Raw genomic sequence first — 15,213 nt, 5'->3', positions numbered from 1 at the left:
GCTTTGAGTTGTGCTTAACTTGCATTAATGCGAGTTAAGCGCAACTTGAAGTCACGCATTTCGAGGGTTTACTGTATATGAAGAATAGAAAACTAAAAATCAGTTATTGAATTAAGCATATTCTGACTTCAGGTTGCTGCTTTATGTTCAGCTTTCTCTTTATAGTACTGCATGCTAGCACAGAAAGGTACTTCGAAAAGGAGTGGCAGTCTCATAGTAGCATTCCTTTGATTTATTGATTTAAGCCATAATTTAAAAAAGAAAAAAAAAAAAAAGAGAGGCTGAAAGAATACAATTCCATACTGAAACCAGTGCCTCAATTTCCCCTTGGAATCAAAGTATCTGTATCCTCCATGGATGCAACATCACACTAAAATTAACCATTTTGTGTCCAAGACTGACAATGCATTACTACTATACAGAAAGAACACACATTAGTAGTTTTGCTACCAATGGATAGCACATTTTATCCAAAGAACCACAGTGAGAGCTAGGTATGGAACATGGCTTTACATGTTTTCAGGGCTGACTGTAGCCTCACTTCATTACTAATAATCTGCAGGAATTTTTGGGGGGTGGGGGATGCAAAATGTCAACTGGTGTAAATTGTCATAGCTCCACTATCTTCAGTAGACCTCTAATAGCTTACACCTGTTCAATACATTTGCCACATGCGATGAACAGGACACCATGGTATGGTGAATCTGGCTGCAGAGCCACGTGTGAATCTAGAAGCTTTAAATGCAGCTCCACCTAGAGCTGCAGGAAGGGAGTGCTGTCCGCCCGCTCCATGCGCACACCCATTGCTTCCGTGTGGTGGCCCCAGCAGTGGATCCAGCGGCAGCTCTGGTGAGTTGCCAGCATTAAATTAAAATGGGGGGAGGGCTGGGAGCACCTGGCTCTGGGGGAGGAGGAAGGCATTTATTGAGAGCGGGGGCAGGAGAGGCCGTGACAAATATGGAAGGACAACAACCATAAGTGTGGCAATCTTTCAGTTCCTATTGGACACCGCTGGCTCACACCACACAAAGCTATGTGTCTTGACCTCAAAAGTTCATCCCACAATAGCTTTATCCAAGCCAACATTTAGGTAAGCCCTGTAAGGTGACACAGTGTAGGGATAGTTCAGTTCATTAGTCCATAAATGAGAGTGCGCAGGCACTTGTGTGTGGCAGTCTCCATAAAGCATCCTCTTTGTGTTTACTACATTTTGAGCCACAGCCCTACTCCATCGCAAGGGACCCTGTGTAGTTATTCTTCAAGAAGTGCAGATCAAAAGATCTGCAAACCATTGTCAGACTCCCCCAAACGGTTACTGAATAAGGAAAAGGGGCACTGGTAATCTGCTGCTCAGATGCTATTAACTGAAACCAGTTCCATTATCTTAAATTCCTTAATAGGAATAATTCACTTGAGCCTCAGCTTTGTAGAGAACAGAAAGTTGGACAGAAAGCAAAACAGAAAAAAAAAACAAAAAAACTCATGCTAAATTTGAGAGGAGCTGTAGTATTGTGATTTTTATGGTATGGGTCTCACTAAAGCTCACTCCTGGCACATCTCCCTGCTTAAATCTGCATTGCCACACAGTCATTTAGCACACTTTAGAGTTAAACCAGAGCCAGCTACCATTGTATTTCCAATGCATCCCAATTCATTCATTTTGTTAAATGGAAAGCATGGTACAGTAATTACATATGCAAATCATTTTTCTTTATGTCCACAACTTTTTCTTCTAACAAGCCACTGTTGTGTTTTGGCGGAGGGAGACTGTTAAGTGACTCACCAGTATCTTCAGACTACTACAGCTATTTGAAAAACAAAATATAAATTTTTAGAAGCTTAAAATGGAGGAGACTTACCAGATCATCAGTTCCCTTGATGAACTACAGTTCCCACACGGGGGACATATCACACAGGGTTTAGGATGAGGAACAGGAGTTACGCCTAAAACAAAGCAAACAAAAAATCCTATATTAACACACTAAGTAAAAAACGCATGCGATCTTCGGGCTTACTTTACAGTCATGCTGTGCCATCAATATCAAAATAATGATGTGTGCTCTGCTTGTAAGATTCCTGCACCAAAATCTCCATTTTTCAATACCATCTAATACTTTACAATGTATAAACAGAGTTCACACTGTGGACTTGCAATTATGGCCCCCCCCGCCACACACACAGAGTAACTCCGCATGTCTAACTGTGTCTGCTCAACTGGGTCTGACGTATTAGGCCTAATTTTTTTTTTTTTTTTTTTTTAAAAAACCAAGCCTGCCTCTGGCTCCTTGCCTACCTTGGCTCCTCACATCTCCTGGAAGCATCAGTATGTTCCCTTATACCTTCATTGCAGACTGCACCCAGGCCCCAAGAGCCAATTTGGCAACTCCATTGGCCAGCAACTGTAGGAGGCAGAGGTAGGGACATGCTATTGCTTCCAGAAGCTGCTTGAGGCAAGCACCGCTTGGAGCCTGCATCCTCAAATCCCTCCCCCACCAAACCCCAACCCTTGTCCCAGCCCTGATTCTCCTCCTGCACCCTGAATCCCTCAGTGCCAACCTGGGGCACTCTATACTCCAACCCCCACACCTTCTGCCCTAGCCCACTCATGCCTTCCAAACCACTTGATCCCAGACTGGAACTCCTGCCTGCACCACAAACCCCTCATACTCAGCCCCACACCAGAGCCCGGACCCCCAGCCAGACACCTCATCCCCACTGCATCCCAAACCCCTGCCCCAAGTCGCTGAAAATGAGTGAACAAGTGCCAGTGGGAAGAGAGAGCAACAGAGGGAAGGGGGATAGAGTGAGCAGAGCTGGCGTCTCAGAGAAGTGGTGTGGCAGAGGCTGGGGTAAAAGTGTTCAGCTTTGCATGAGCAGAAGTTGGGAGCCCTAGCTCATTGCAAGGGACTTCATATTCATAGCTCACTGCAACATCAGTCCGTTGCTCTCACCTGGTGAAAGGAAATCTCCAGGGCAGCAAAAAGGGCGAAGAAATTCCAATTTCAGTATGTTAGAGGAGTTAAACAAGAACAGTGGTAGGGAAAATGTAGCCCATGGGTCAGATCCTGCCCGTCTAACATTTCTCGTGGGCATTCAGGCAGGCTGACCCCATGCTGCTCCTAGAAGCTGTCAGCTACTGCAATACCTTGCGCCCTGGACCAGGGGTGGTGGAGGCAGCACCATGCACCACCCCTGCCCCTCTAGCATCATTCTCTCAGTCCCCATTGGCCATTTTCTTTGGGGGCAGTGCTTGTGAGAACAGGTGGCACACAGTGAACCACTGCCTCCCTTCTCCCAAGGGGCACACAGAGAGACGCCAGCAGCAGCCAGCTGCTTCCGGGAGTGGCATGAAGCCACAGCATGCAGGCAGCCTGCCTGAGTGCCCCACTACACTGCAGGCCAGAAGCTACCTGTGGTAAACCACCTCCCAGCCAGAGCCTGCACCTTGCATCCCCTCCTTCATCCCAATTGCCTTTGCTCCATGTCAGAACCTGTTCCTGCAGCCAGACTCTTCCACAGCCCTTACCCCTCACCCTCTCCTGCATTTCCACATTCTACACCAGCCTGGAGCTCCCTCCTGCACCAAATACCATCCCAGACCCCCCTACACTTCCACCATTAACCTAGCAGAAACAAGCAGACTGGAATAACTCACTGACATTCATGAAGCGGCCCACCTACGATAATTATTTTCCACTCCTGAACTAGAGAGTCGCACTCTGTTGTTTCTTTATCCTTGTGCAAAATTACCTGGTGATCCTTAAGTGAACGGCCAAGCTTGGGCATGTTAGGGTGAACTGCATGGGCACTTGAACAACGCGGTGAGGTTTGTGAGGTGGAGGCAGGGTCCAGAGACCCTTTTAAATTGTTATAGGGAAATATGCCTCAGCACAAACAGGCTAAACCACTAACCCCACACCAAGAACTGAGGGACCAAGTGAATTGGGCAAGTCTAAATCAGTCAGCAACAGAATTTACTCAATTGCTTGCAGACTGCACTATCTGCAGCTTTCCCCGCCCCACCCCCCGGGTCTAAAAGTGACAAACAGGAAAATCCTATATAGGAAAGATCCATGGCCTCTGACCTAGCAGCCCAGAGGGCCAGCTGCATACCTTAAAAGGAAAAAATAAGCATGAGATGTATGGTTGTGTAAAATGGGGAGGGGGGCTGAGGGGCTGCAGGCAAAGAGAAGCAGAATCAACCAGGATGTGATGTGTCAGGCCTCGGGTGGAGCCAGCAAATGGCAGGACCATAAAGGCGGCAACAACATAATGAGGGGGAGGAACTCCCGAATCCTGGAGAGACCAGACGCTGTCTGAAACAAGGACTGATCCCACTTTGCCACTCCTCCCACCTGCTCGCGAGATAAACAGAGTAGCGCGTGAATACCTATTGGTACCATGAAGAAATTTGTAACAGTATAGCTTAGATAGCCAGACGCAGTGTTTTGTTGTTTGGCTCCTGTACCTGCTCAGCTGCGTACATAGAAGTTAGCATTTGCATTTTTATCTCTGGTTTTCCATTTAGTACCCTGCCATAGCTATGTGTATTACTGTGTGTATGTCTTTAGTTTCAAGAGCCTGTAAGGGTCACGTGTAAGGCTGAGGCAAAGATGCCCCAGAACCCCTGAAAGGGTTTTGACACAGTGACCGGGAAGTTCTGAAAGCAAGCGGCCTCAGCTGGGAAGCGTAGTCCACTGAACCTCTGTGTTCTACAGGATAGTTCGTTTGTTTGTATCTGTACATCACACTCTCCTATTAACCCTTAAGTCCTATCCCCTGAAACTCGAAACTCTCACTTCCTGGGGATAGATAACAGCTCTTAGAAATCAGGATAAATAACAGCCAATGAATTCCCCAACCCGTGGGCTGTTTCAGATAACTACTGGGAGTTAGAAAAACCTCAGGGGGTGTTTCTCTTTCTTTTAGGTGTAATCCTATTCCTCCTGTTAGTAGTGTGGTGTAAGCTACTGCTATAACAACACCAGCTTCGTAATAGCAAAATCAATCCCAGTGGTGCAGGTAATCACTGAGACGCAGCCCTCCTTTTTTTAACCCTGTTCAACACTTCACCCACCTCTCAACTCCACCCTTATTTAGGACTTGGAGCACAACATATTTGCTCCTCAATCCTGAGCTCACATCAAGGCCTCCCCATTTCCCTACATTCTTCCCTGCAAACTGTGTGTGCACCATCTATTTCAGGGATTCTCCCCAGCCTTCCTTCCACCTTCTCTTTCATACCATGGGCTTTGTATGGCCTCCTCTTATTCTTTCCACATCTCCATCACCACGTCAGGGGCTCTGTATCTCCCTTAAGTCTCCTTTTCTGCACTCCACTGTTAGCCACTTCCCTCCAAGTTTCCTTGCCTTGAAAAGGGCTCAGAGTACCCTCTATTTCTTTCTTTACCATGATGCAGAAGCATAGGGTGTCCCACTGTAGCTGCGTCTACACGAGCCGGCTACTTCAAAGTAGCCATGCCAACTTCGAAACAGCGCCCGCTTCGTCTACACGTGGCAAGCGCTATTTCGAAGTTGAAATCGATGTAAGGCAGCAAGACGTCGAAGTCACTATCCCCAACAGGAGATGGGAATAGCGCCCTACTTCGACGTTGAATGTCGAAGTAGGGCAAGTGTAGACGATCCGCGTCCTGCAACATCGAAATAGTGGGGTCCGCCATGGCGGCCATCAGCTGAGGGGTTGAGAGACGCTGTCTCCAGCCCCTGCAGGGCTCTATGGTCACCGCGTGCAGCAGCCCTTAGCCCAGGGCTTCTGGCTGCTGCTGCTGCAGCTGGGGATCCATGCTGCATGCACAGGGTCTGCAACCAGTTGTCGGCTCTGTGGATCTTGTGCTGTTTAGTGCAAGTGTGTCTGGGAGGGGCCCTTTAAGGGAGAGGCTTGCTGTTGCCCTGGAAGTGCTAGTCCGCCCTGTGACCCTGTCTGCAGCTGTTCCTGGAACCCTTATTTCGATGTGGGCCGCTTTGCTGTGTAGACGCTCCCCTGCAGCACCTACTTCGATGTAGTGCTGCCCAACGTCGACGTTGAACGTCGATGGCACCAGCCCTGGAGGATGTGTAGACGCTATTCATCGAAATAGCTTATTTCGATTTCTCTACATCGAAATAGCTTATTTCGATGTAGCATCCCCGTGTAGACATAGCTTGTGAGTTCCACTCTCCATACACTTTCTTCCCATTCTTCGTGCACACACCAGAATCTCTGATTTTCCTACGTACCTTTCCCATCAACACCTCAGTGCCCAATACTCACTGAGCCAGGGTCTCTGTGGTGTCCCCATCTTCTCTTGCCAGGGTCCTCGCATTCTTTGCCTAAGAAAAGTGCTCTCTGCCCCCCCAATTAGGAATCAACTGACACATCCACTCTTTACACTCTATTGGGAGGACCAGGAAAGTTGAAAAGAGGGTGTGTAGATTATCCCAGAGGCGGGCTGAATTGCTGAGTCTCCTAACCCGATACAAAGGGCTCTCCACGTTCCCCATTTTCACCTTCAGCATTAGAGACAAACAAATGTCATCCAGTTGTGTGTAACCCTGTGAAAGTTTACTTCAAATGGTGGGGAAAAAGAAAACAATTTCTGTCTATCCAAAATAATAATATGCACAAAGGTCTAGAAGAACTTTTAAATCAATATGGCTTAATTTTGAAAGGCACTTTTTTCTTCTTTTTTTGCAAAAAAATTCCTAAACTGCTAAGACACATATTAATGTAATGTAATGTCCGAATGCTAAATTACAGTCCAGTTTTCTAAGTTCTCATCACAAGTACACTCAAATAGAAATACAGATTTTTTAAAGCTTCCAAATAATATGCAACAATAAAAAAAAGCAGCACATGAAATTGTCTTTGTGTATTCTGCTAATTAGTACTGCTTTCATCTTACAGGGTGAGAAAATGACAAAAGAAATCATCTACACTGGCGGGGAAAAGCCAATTCAGTAAGCTGCGTTTTTGTTTCCTGTGACAGGCAACGGAAAAATCTCTCTCACTTATGAGGTCTACAGAGACCAAAACTGGCCGGGTGTCAAACCTGCTTTGTAAAAAAATCAAATCTATTCAACCTTGTGCAGCTAGATCATGCTGCAATTCTTTACAACCTGTTACCACTATCAACTTAATAAAAGATAAACGGCGTCTTCCACGAGTGTTACTGCAAAAGATAATCATCTACAAATGGAATTGGCTGTTCAATACACACACACACACACACACACACTTTTGTGACTGCTAAATCGCATTAGAAAGTCAAGATCCTATTCATATTTCTCCAGATTATTACCATATGAAGATGCTAAATTGAGATCAATTACAAATGATGGATAAGCAAGAGGGATAATGGATATAAGTGAGCGTGTACGAAGTCTCACTCTCCCATTCATGATCTGGAGTGTGCAGGAATGTCAGGGGGAAAAGGACAGGGTGGGGCATTCCCGAAGAAGACAGCTGCTGGGGAGGGGAGCAGGGGTTGGAAGAAGAGACACTTTTCATAGGAAGACAGCTCTCAGGAAGGAAAGAGAGCAATTTGAGCTGGTTGACTGGCTGTGCTGTTGGAGAGAACCGAGCTATAATGTCGGATGAAGTTTGCTGAGCTAAATAACGAAGAGGCATTACCCTGATGGTTGGCCAAAACTCTGGCAGTTATGACCAAAGAGTCAAATCACTGGCAAGATAATGATATAGCTTGGTTAGATTCAAATTTCACAAAGGATAAGAAAATGACCAAGATCAATCTCCAGAACGATTTGAAATTTACTTCACATTCAAAAATAATTTAAACAAGTGTATTGGTACCTGCACTCTGTTTAAATTCGAAAGCACATTACTTCAGATGAAGCACAAAAGTCAAAATGCCATTTTTTTAAAAAGAAAATATTAACAATTTTTACACTCTGTCCCTTCCAAAAGCTTTCCGCCTGATCCTGCAATGTAGCATCTTTAACAGTCACTCATTTTATTTCATTTAAAAATATTTATTTTAACTGAATGTGTAGCACACTGCTCCAATGAAGAATATCAAATTTTGATCTTACGGACATCCACCGTGTTATTTTTCTAACAAAATATTCTGGTCATTTGTACTTTTCTATAAAGCCCAGCTTTGCTGGACAGGGCACATCATACAAATGGAGGAGTCCAGAATCCCTAAGTAACTCCTCTATGGTGAGCTCTCCCATGGCAAAAGGAATCAAAGGTAGGCCTCGCGAGAGGTATAAAGTCTGCATGAAGGCCAACATTGCTCATGCTGGTTTAAAACCAGATCAGCTAGAGCAGCATGCAAAAGACAGAATAGGCTGGTGTGCTCTCGTACGACATGTGTACAACAATTTTGAAGAGCAGCGATGTGTACACCTCATTGATGCTCGTGAGGGGAAGAAAGCAACAGCAGCAGCCACATCAACAGAGCCAGGACACTTCCCTTGCCCCCACTGTGGACGCCCATGCCATTCAAAGCTTGGACTCCTCAGCCACATGCGAGTCCACAACCAATGAGCCTGTGCAAGCTCAAGACGTCATCGTCGGACACGGACAGACTACCTGCTATACTATAAAATAGATATTTGCTATTTTTTCACACTCATTATTTATCTACTCTCAACCTTGAGAATGTATAGACATGAACCATACTAATTGTTCCTTAAACTAAAAAACAAATTCTTCTCACCTTTAAAATGAATCCAGATCAGTTTTCTTTTTTACTAGTATTCATAAGAAAATTCAGACCTGACTCCCCCAGTTTCTGGTTTCCTGTACTCATGGTAAAGGCTCTACTTACGAAAAAGACTTTTCTTAAATTGTCAAATTTTTCTGATAAGGCATTGTATTTCATTGTGTCTTTTAAAGACTATCTTCCCAAGAATCCATACCAGATGAAAGATCAAAGTAGTGGCCCAGTTTCATGTTAGGAAAGTAGAAGAAACAGAGAACATTGAAAGGTTGACACTTACACTCATCAGGTAGTGTCCCTGATGTCCCATTAACTTTTTAAAAATTCTCTGGGCAGATCACGGGAACAAATATATTGTACAAAAACGTAACATGTTCTGGCAACAAGATGGACCAGATGCCCTAGCAGATCTTTCCCATCTCTCAAGTCTAAGGATATTTTGATTTAATATCTTAACACATTTAAAATCCAACATTAGGCTTCAAAAACCAATTTACTTGTGGGAGAAAGCTTGTTCTATTTCTCTCTTTTCTTTAAATTACAGAAATGGATCGCATGCTCTGGTTTAGAACTCATACTATAAGTAACAATGAACAATATAAATATGTAAAAGCAAACAGTTTGTAAATTAAAACACAAACAATCCCTGCATTAAAGGACTACTGTATAACTAGTGTTTTACTATAAAAAGCAAACAACTGTTGCTAAACGTTTAACAATTCATGCAAAAAGAAAATATAAATCACAAATCAATTTTTGCTTTCTGTCTCACACACATTTTACATTATTGTAAATATCAAAACAATGACCAACTCCACCACTATTTGTCTATAGTTAAGCCCAAAAGAAATTTTAAAGAAGAGTTAATAAAATCTATAGGATTCAGCTGAGCTCCAGAGTTTAGGTGTGATTTTTACCACCACCACCACCACCACCACAAAAATACTCTCTCAATACTCCTAGCCGAAGTACATCATAAATCACAGAACACAGAGACTCTCTGATCCAGTTTTATTTGTACAAGAACAGAGGAAACATTACACAAGGCCAACTTTTGTATAGGGGGAAGGGAAACTGTAATCCTCTCAAATAGTTTTTGATAATTTTCTGGTATTTGCAAGTTAACTAGCTAGAGTTTTAAAAAGCCACTGAATATAAGTTAGAAGCTATTTAACTCCATTTTAGGAGGAGAATGTACATCGTTGGCTTATCTGCTAGTCTTTAGAAAACTGCTACAGAATGTTAAAACTGTTCTAATCTGTGACTACCATTTGAAGCAAAACAGCTTTGTGTAGCCTCTAAAAATAGGAAGAGTCATGTGGGGGGAGGGGCAGAGTAAGAAAATAAGTGGGAGTGAGAATAGTTACACTACATTGACGTGAATTCATAAGAATGCCAAATGAACTGTACTCCTACCATATGGCTATCCTTTAAATCAAGATGAGACACATTCTCCATTATCAAGGAAAAATTACGATCCTAACATATTTTGTACATGTGAAGAAAAAAATTCTTTTATCTGCCACCAAAGACCATCATTCTGCAGTCACATTTGTAATGAAATGCAGGCCAAAAGATTAGTCAGAGATGGTTCATGGAAAAACAAAGGAAATCTGTATGCAAATACAAGACTAACGCAGTAACTAAAAAAAGAAATGAATCCTACTCAAGCACCAGTGAATGTTGTCCAACAGGATTCTGTATAATAGCTTTCACACAACCCACTCCCTAAAGCACACAGCACTTTTTTATAAAAGCTTGTACCAGAAAGTAGACCATCAAACACTATGGTTAGGAAATAAGAATGCACAAAATAAAATGTCCTGAATGGCACAAATATCAACTGTATTCTGTAAACAAGATCCTGCTGGGGAACAGGGCTCTAGAGTCAGGGGCCCCCCACTTCTACCTAAACTACCCAAAGTCTGAGGGAGAGAAAGGGCAGCTCTTGCAGCTGGGTTTCCCAGGCAAGAAATAAAAATGAGTGAACAGACTGTTGCCTATGTTCAAAGGTTCAAATATCAAATATTAAGTAGGAGGCCACCAAATGAATCGGGCAAATCAGCTCATCATTGCAATAATACCATAAGTAAAACCAGGCAGCCAAGAAGAGTTTACGGTTATCACACGAAAAACTATTGGACTGCTAAGTGATATGAGCGTGGGTGGGGACTTGAAGAGGTTTCCATTTTATGTCATTAGGCAGCTATTGGTGCCCTCCCCCCCGCCTTTTTTTTTTTTTAAAAAAAAACACCATGCAAGACTAGTAGTTCTTGTCAGATGATTAAACATAAGCCATCTGACCATGTAAGCTTCTTTGGAACAGGAAAAGAAAAACATAAGCAATCTCAAAATATTTAAAACTAACTCTCATTTTACTTTATTTTGAAGTTTTCGGTGCTGGTCATGGATCAAAAAAGGGCATATTCTCAGATGCGGCAGTCTAGGGTTTCTAAAACTGGTCTTTTAAAGGGTTCCCTTGCAAACTGAAAGAAAAACATTACTTTGCAAAGCAGCTGCTCTGTTTTGACTCCTTATGCAAACAGGTGCCCAAGCCACTATGATCTAAATGGGAAAAGATCAAAGAGCAAGGAGAATAGTAATGAATTCACCCAGGAATGTGCTGCCATACACCATGCAATTAGACACAAGATCAACAAGTAGAGATGGGAGATTTGAGACCATGTTTTTGAAATGTTATTTTCTATTTAAGCAGTGCTCATATTAATGCCAACAAAACACTGCTTGGTGCTTTATGTTTTTCTACTCTAAAAGTTAGAAACAAACAAATCCAGTTCTGTATAAGTCATTTAAGACATTAAATTGTTGTTGAGATAATATCACAAGGAAGCAAAGGTGAAGGAAGAGAACAAATATGTAATTTTTACAGAGGCACTTTTAGAATAGGATATTAGCATTAATGGATTTAAAGGGAATTTACATACATTATTTATATGAACTCAGACAACTAGATTTGAGCAATCTCTTTTAATGTGCTTGTATTTATAATTTTGTATCCCTTCATAAAGTTGCAAAATTTAACTTCTAGAAACATGTCATAAATCTTTATCCGGAAAGTATATTTTCACATTAAGTGGAAGGGAAAATGGCAGGACCACATATAAATCAACTGAACCATTGTCTTCCTTTGTCTGTATGATTATATTTAGTTACAAAGAACATCAGCAGAAATTCCTATAGCTCTGAAAATAGTGCTTGTTAGTTACCTGTTTGCTGATATTCTGACAAAACTATTTTGCCAAACAAAAACTGTGGTTATAATACACAGCTGCTTGATCATAGGGTAGTAAATTTAAATAGTGTCATTGCACGTACAAATTGAACCTCTCTAATCCGACACCCTCAGGACCTGACTGATGCTGGACGAATTTGGTGGACCACGGGAGAACAATATTGTCTAGCAGCATTACCAACACTTACACTGCTTACCGAGCTCTCAGGAGACACTTATGGGTAAGTTACAGATAAATAACAGCACAGAATATTGACAGCCAAGGTTGGTGGCTAGAAACTAACTTTATGGGATGACAGGAACCTTGGCCTCTTCCCTGCTAAGAGGTCATTCAGCTAGCTAAAATCATGCTGGACCAGGAATGCTGCCAGATGAGAGAGTTCCATATTGGACAGGTTCAACCCGTAGTTATAACATCCTGCTATGTTATGGTAATATCAAAGCCATAAATTGCATTTATCATACTTTCCTAGTGAGCTTTTATTTGGTCCTACCAGCTCTGTCCACTTATCAGTCTTTCCCAGGACACACTACTATTTCAACCTTTGAGCAGCATGTAACTACCATTTTTAAGAAGTGTGTACATACATACACACACAAACACACACCACCACCACCACCACCAGAAAAGGTTTCCTTCTGTCTCCCAAATAAAGTATGTCACCCCCAAAATTACACCTGCTGGAAGCCCAGGACACGAAGTATTTTGTCCTGGACTATGGATAGATTAACTATCATTTAACTCATAAATGATATGGTAATTTATACCATGGGATAGAGTTGATTTCTAACATTTGAAAATGATAACATCTGTATTTCTTCTAGCTGTGGAAAGTCCTGAGAGAATGGATTTAAAGTCATGGCACACATACAGGAGAGGTATACTAGGTAATTTTAACCCTGTTAAAATTTAAAAAAAAAAAAAAATGGTTTGAAACAACAGATCACCTCGTAGTAGAGACCCTGGTGTTATAGATCAACGGAAAGTAAAATACAGTCCTAAGACATTTTAAAATATTTATCAAATAGTTGATTTTCTTCTCTTACATAAGAGGCATATACGGAATACACTGTATTGGCATTCACTTAAGATGACCTTATAATTCTCTTGTGGCTTTTACCAGGGATGAGTAATATGGCTATTTCCAACTCAGGATAATAGAACCTTTATATACACCATATCACATCATCATTTACACCACTATTCCACTTTACATATAAGGTGGTCATGCTTAAAACGTCTTTTCCATTTTGTGAGATATTACTAGTTTCTAAGGTATTATATATATATAATACACACAGTGGGTGCATTTTAAACGTTCATCTGTTTTGAAGAATTCTATGAGATTCTATATGCTTAAAATGGGAAATACCTTAGAAACTAGTAATATCTCACAAAATGGAAAAGACGTTTTAAGCATGACCACCTTATATGTAAAGTGGAATAGTGGTGTAAATGATGATGTGATATGGTGTATATAAAGGTTCTATTATCCTGAGTTGGAAATAGCCATATTACTCATCCCTGGTAAAAGCCACAAGAGAATTATATATATATATATATATATATATATATATATATATATATATATATATATATAAAATATAAAATTATAAAATACGAGTGTATATTCACACAGACACATCACATTTACACACTGAGAAAATTGAATTAATTACCCAGATCCAGAGAATAGATTCTCTGATCAGTAACCTTAACCTCTGATCTCTGATCAGTAACCTTAACCTCTGATCAGTAACCTTAACACCAGGCCAATTTTGAGCCTAACCTACATACTACTTTGTGATTAGATTTCGTTTATCCAGTATTCCCATGTAGCTACAATTAATCGTGAATTTAGCATAAATTTTAAGAGATAGCGAATACCTCCCTGTGATAATTTAAGGAATCTGTCTGCACAAACTACAAGGTCTGGTTGCTGTTACGAAACTTGCTCTTATGAAATGCCTCTGTACGGATGAGCAACCCACCAATTGCTAACTGGCTGCAGCAAACCCAGGGATATTGGAGGTAGTTAATATTAAAAACAACACTAACCAAACACATTAGATATGCTAGCAAGGTTGCCTGAGTGGGAAATCATTACAGCAAAGCTATTTTTGGAGAGGGGCTGGTAAAGTGGAAAAATCACAAACAGCAGAAGAGAGAAAGCAGGTTGGAGGGGAGGGACTCAGTGCAAGATGCAGGAAGCTTTGGTCAGGAGAGAGAAGGAAACAGGCATGTTTTCATAAAAGGGGGTGGTAGTAGCTCAACTCTGGGACTAGCGGAGGGCAGAAAATGACAGCTGTCCTAGAAAGGTTCCACAATTCTGAAGAGAAACCATAAGTTGGCCAGAGAAGGATCCTAGACATCCCAGATGACTGTGCTCAGGCCCAAAGAACTCTCCAGAGAGGTGAGAGGTCTGAAGCAGGGAAATATGTATGTCTGTTTCTTTCTTAGCTAAATAAAAAGCACTGCTGTTTGAGAAACTTCTGCAAAATTTTCTGTTTATCTTTCGGCTTTCAGTATTACAAGCACCCAAAAAGTTAACCCTAGGATTACCATATGTCAGGATCCCAAAAAAGGGGCACTGCCAGAGACTATAACTTTGGCTATGTCTACACTAGAGGGTTTTGTCAACAAAACTTGTAGCGTATCTACACACAAAATGCATTCTGTCAGTCTGTCATCAAAACTTGGCACTTCCACTGACAGAGTTCTGCCTCGCCGGGATGAGGAATAACGGCTTTGTCGGTGGCTTCTGTCAAGAAAAAAGCCGTGCAGACACTCCGGGGACCCTCTGTCAACAGACAGGGCTTCCAGTTCACCAGGCACCCCGTTTGCTGGGCTTCCAGTTGGCCATTCTGTCGAGAGAGCAGTCAGGCAGTCTGGCTGCTCTCTCTCAACAGAGCGGATAGCTCTTTGCGTCTGCTTGTGCATGTGTGGATGTGATCTGTCAACAGGAGTTTTGCTGGAAGATCTCTACCAAGAGTAACTTCTGTCAACAGATTGTTGTAGTGTAGATGTATCCTTTTAGAGCAGCTCCAAAAAGAGTTGGAGTAGGGAGAGGGTAAAATGGGGCTCAGCCACGCCCACTCCTTTCTTGACCAGCAAACTTATACCCAGACCTGCAGAGGGCAGGAACACCTCCACTAACACCACCATGGGGAGGCGGGGGGAGAGGATTTAAAGAAACCTAGTACACAAAACATTTCAGATCCAACGTAACATTATCTACAGTTGTATTACCCACTAAATATTAGCTGTCACCACAT

At 42.2% G+C, this 15,213-nt stretch overlaps 1 protein-coding gene across 2 annotated transcripts in view; it reads right to left on the bottom strand.

Annotated features, from left to right (window-relative positions):
• Positions 1–15,213, bottom strand: part of NCOA2 (nuclear receptor coactivator 2) — a 271,933-nt gene that overhangs the window by 179,477 nt on the left and 77,243 nt on the right. For both annotated transcript variants that reach the window (XM_074987101.1, XM_074987102.1), the window contains one exon: positions 1,860–1,944. The gene's annotated coding sequence lies outside the window, so the exon portion shown is untranslated. The remainder of the gene's footprint in view (positions 1–1,859; positions 1,945–15,213) is intronic.

This window comes from Carettochelys insculpta, chromosome 2 (assembly GCF_033958435.1).
Source record: "Carettochelys insculpta isolate YL-2023 chromosome 2, ASM3395843v1, whole genome shotgun sequence".
NCBI lineage: Eukaryota > Metazoa > Chordata > Testudines > Carettochelyidae > Carettochelys > Carettochelys insculpta.
Note: the sequence above shows the minus strand (reverse complement) of the source record. Positions and strands in the feature narration are given on the sequence as shown.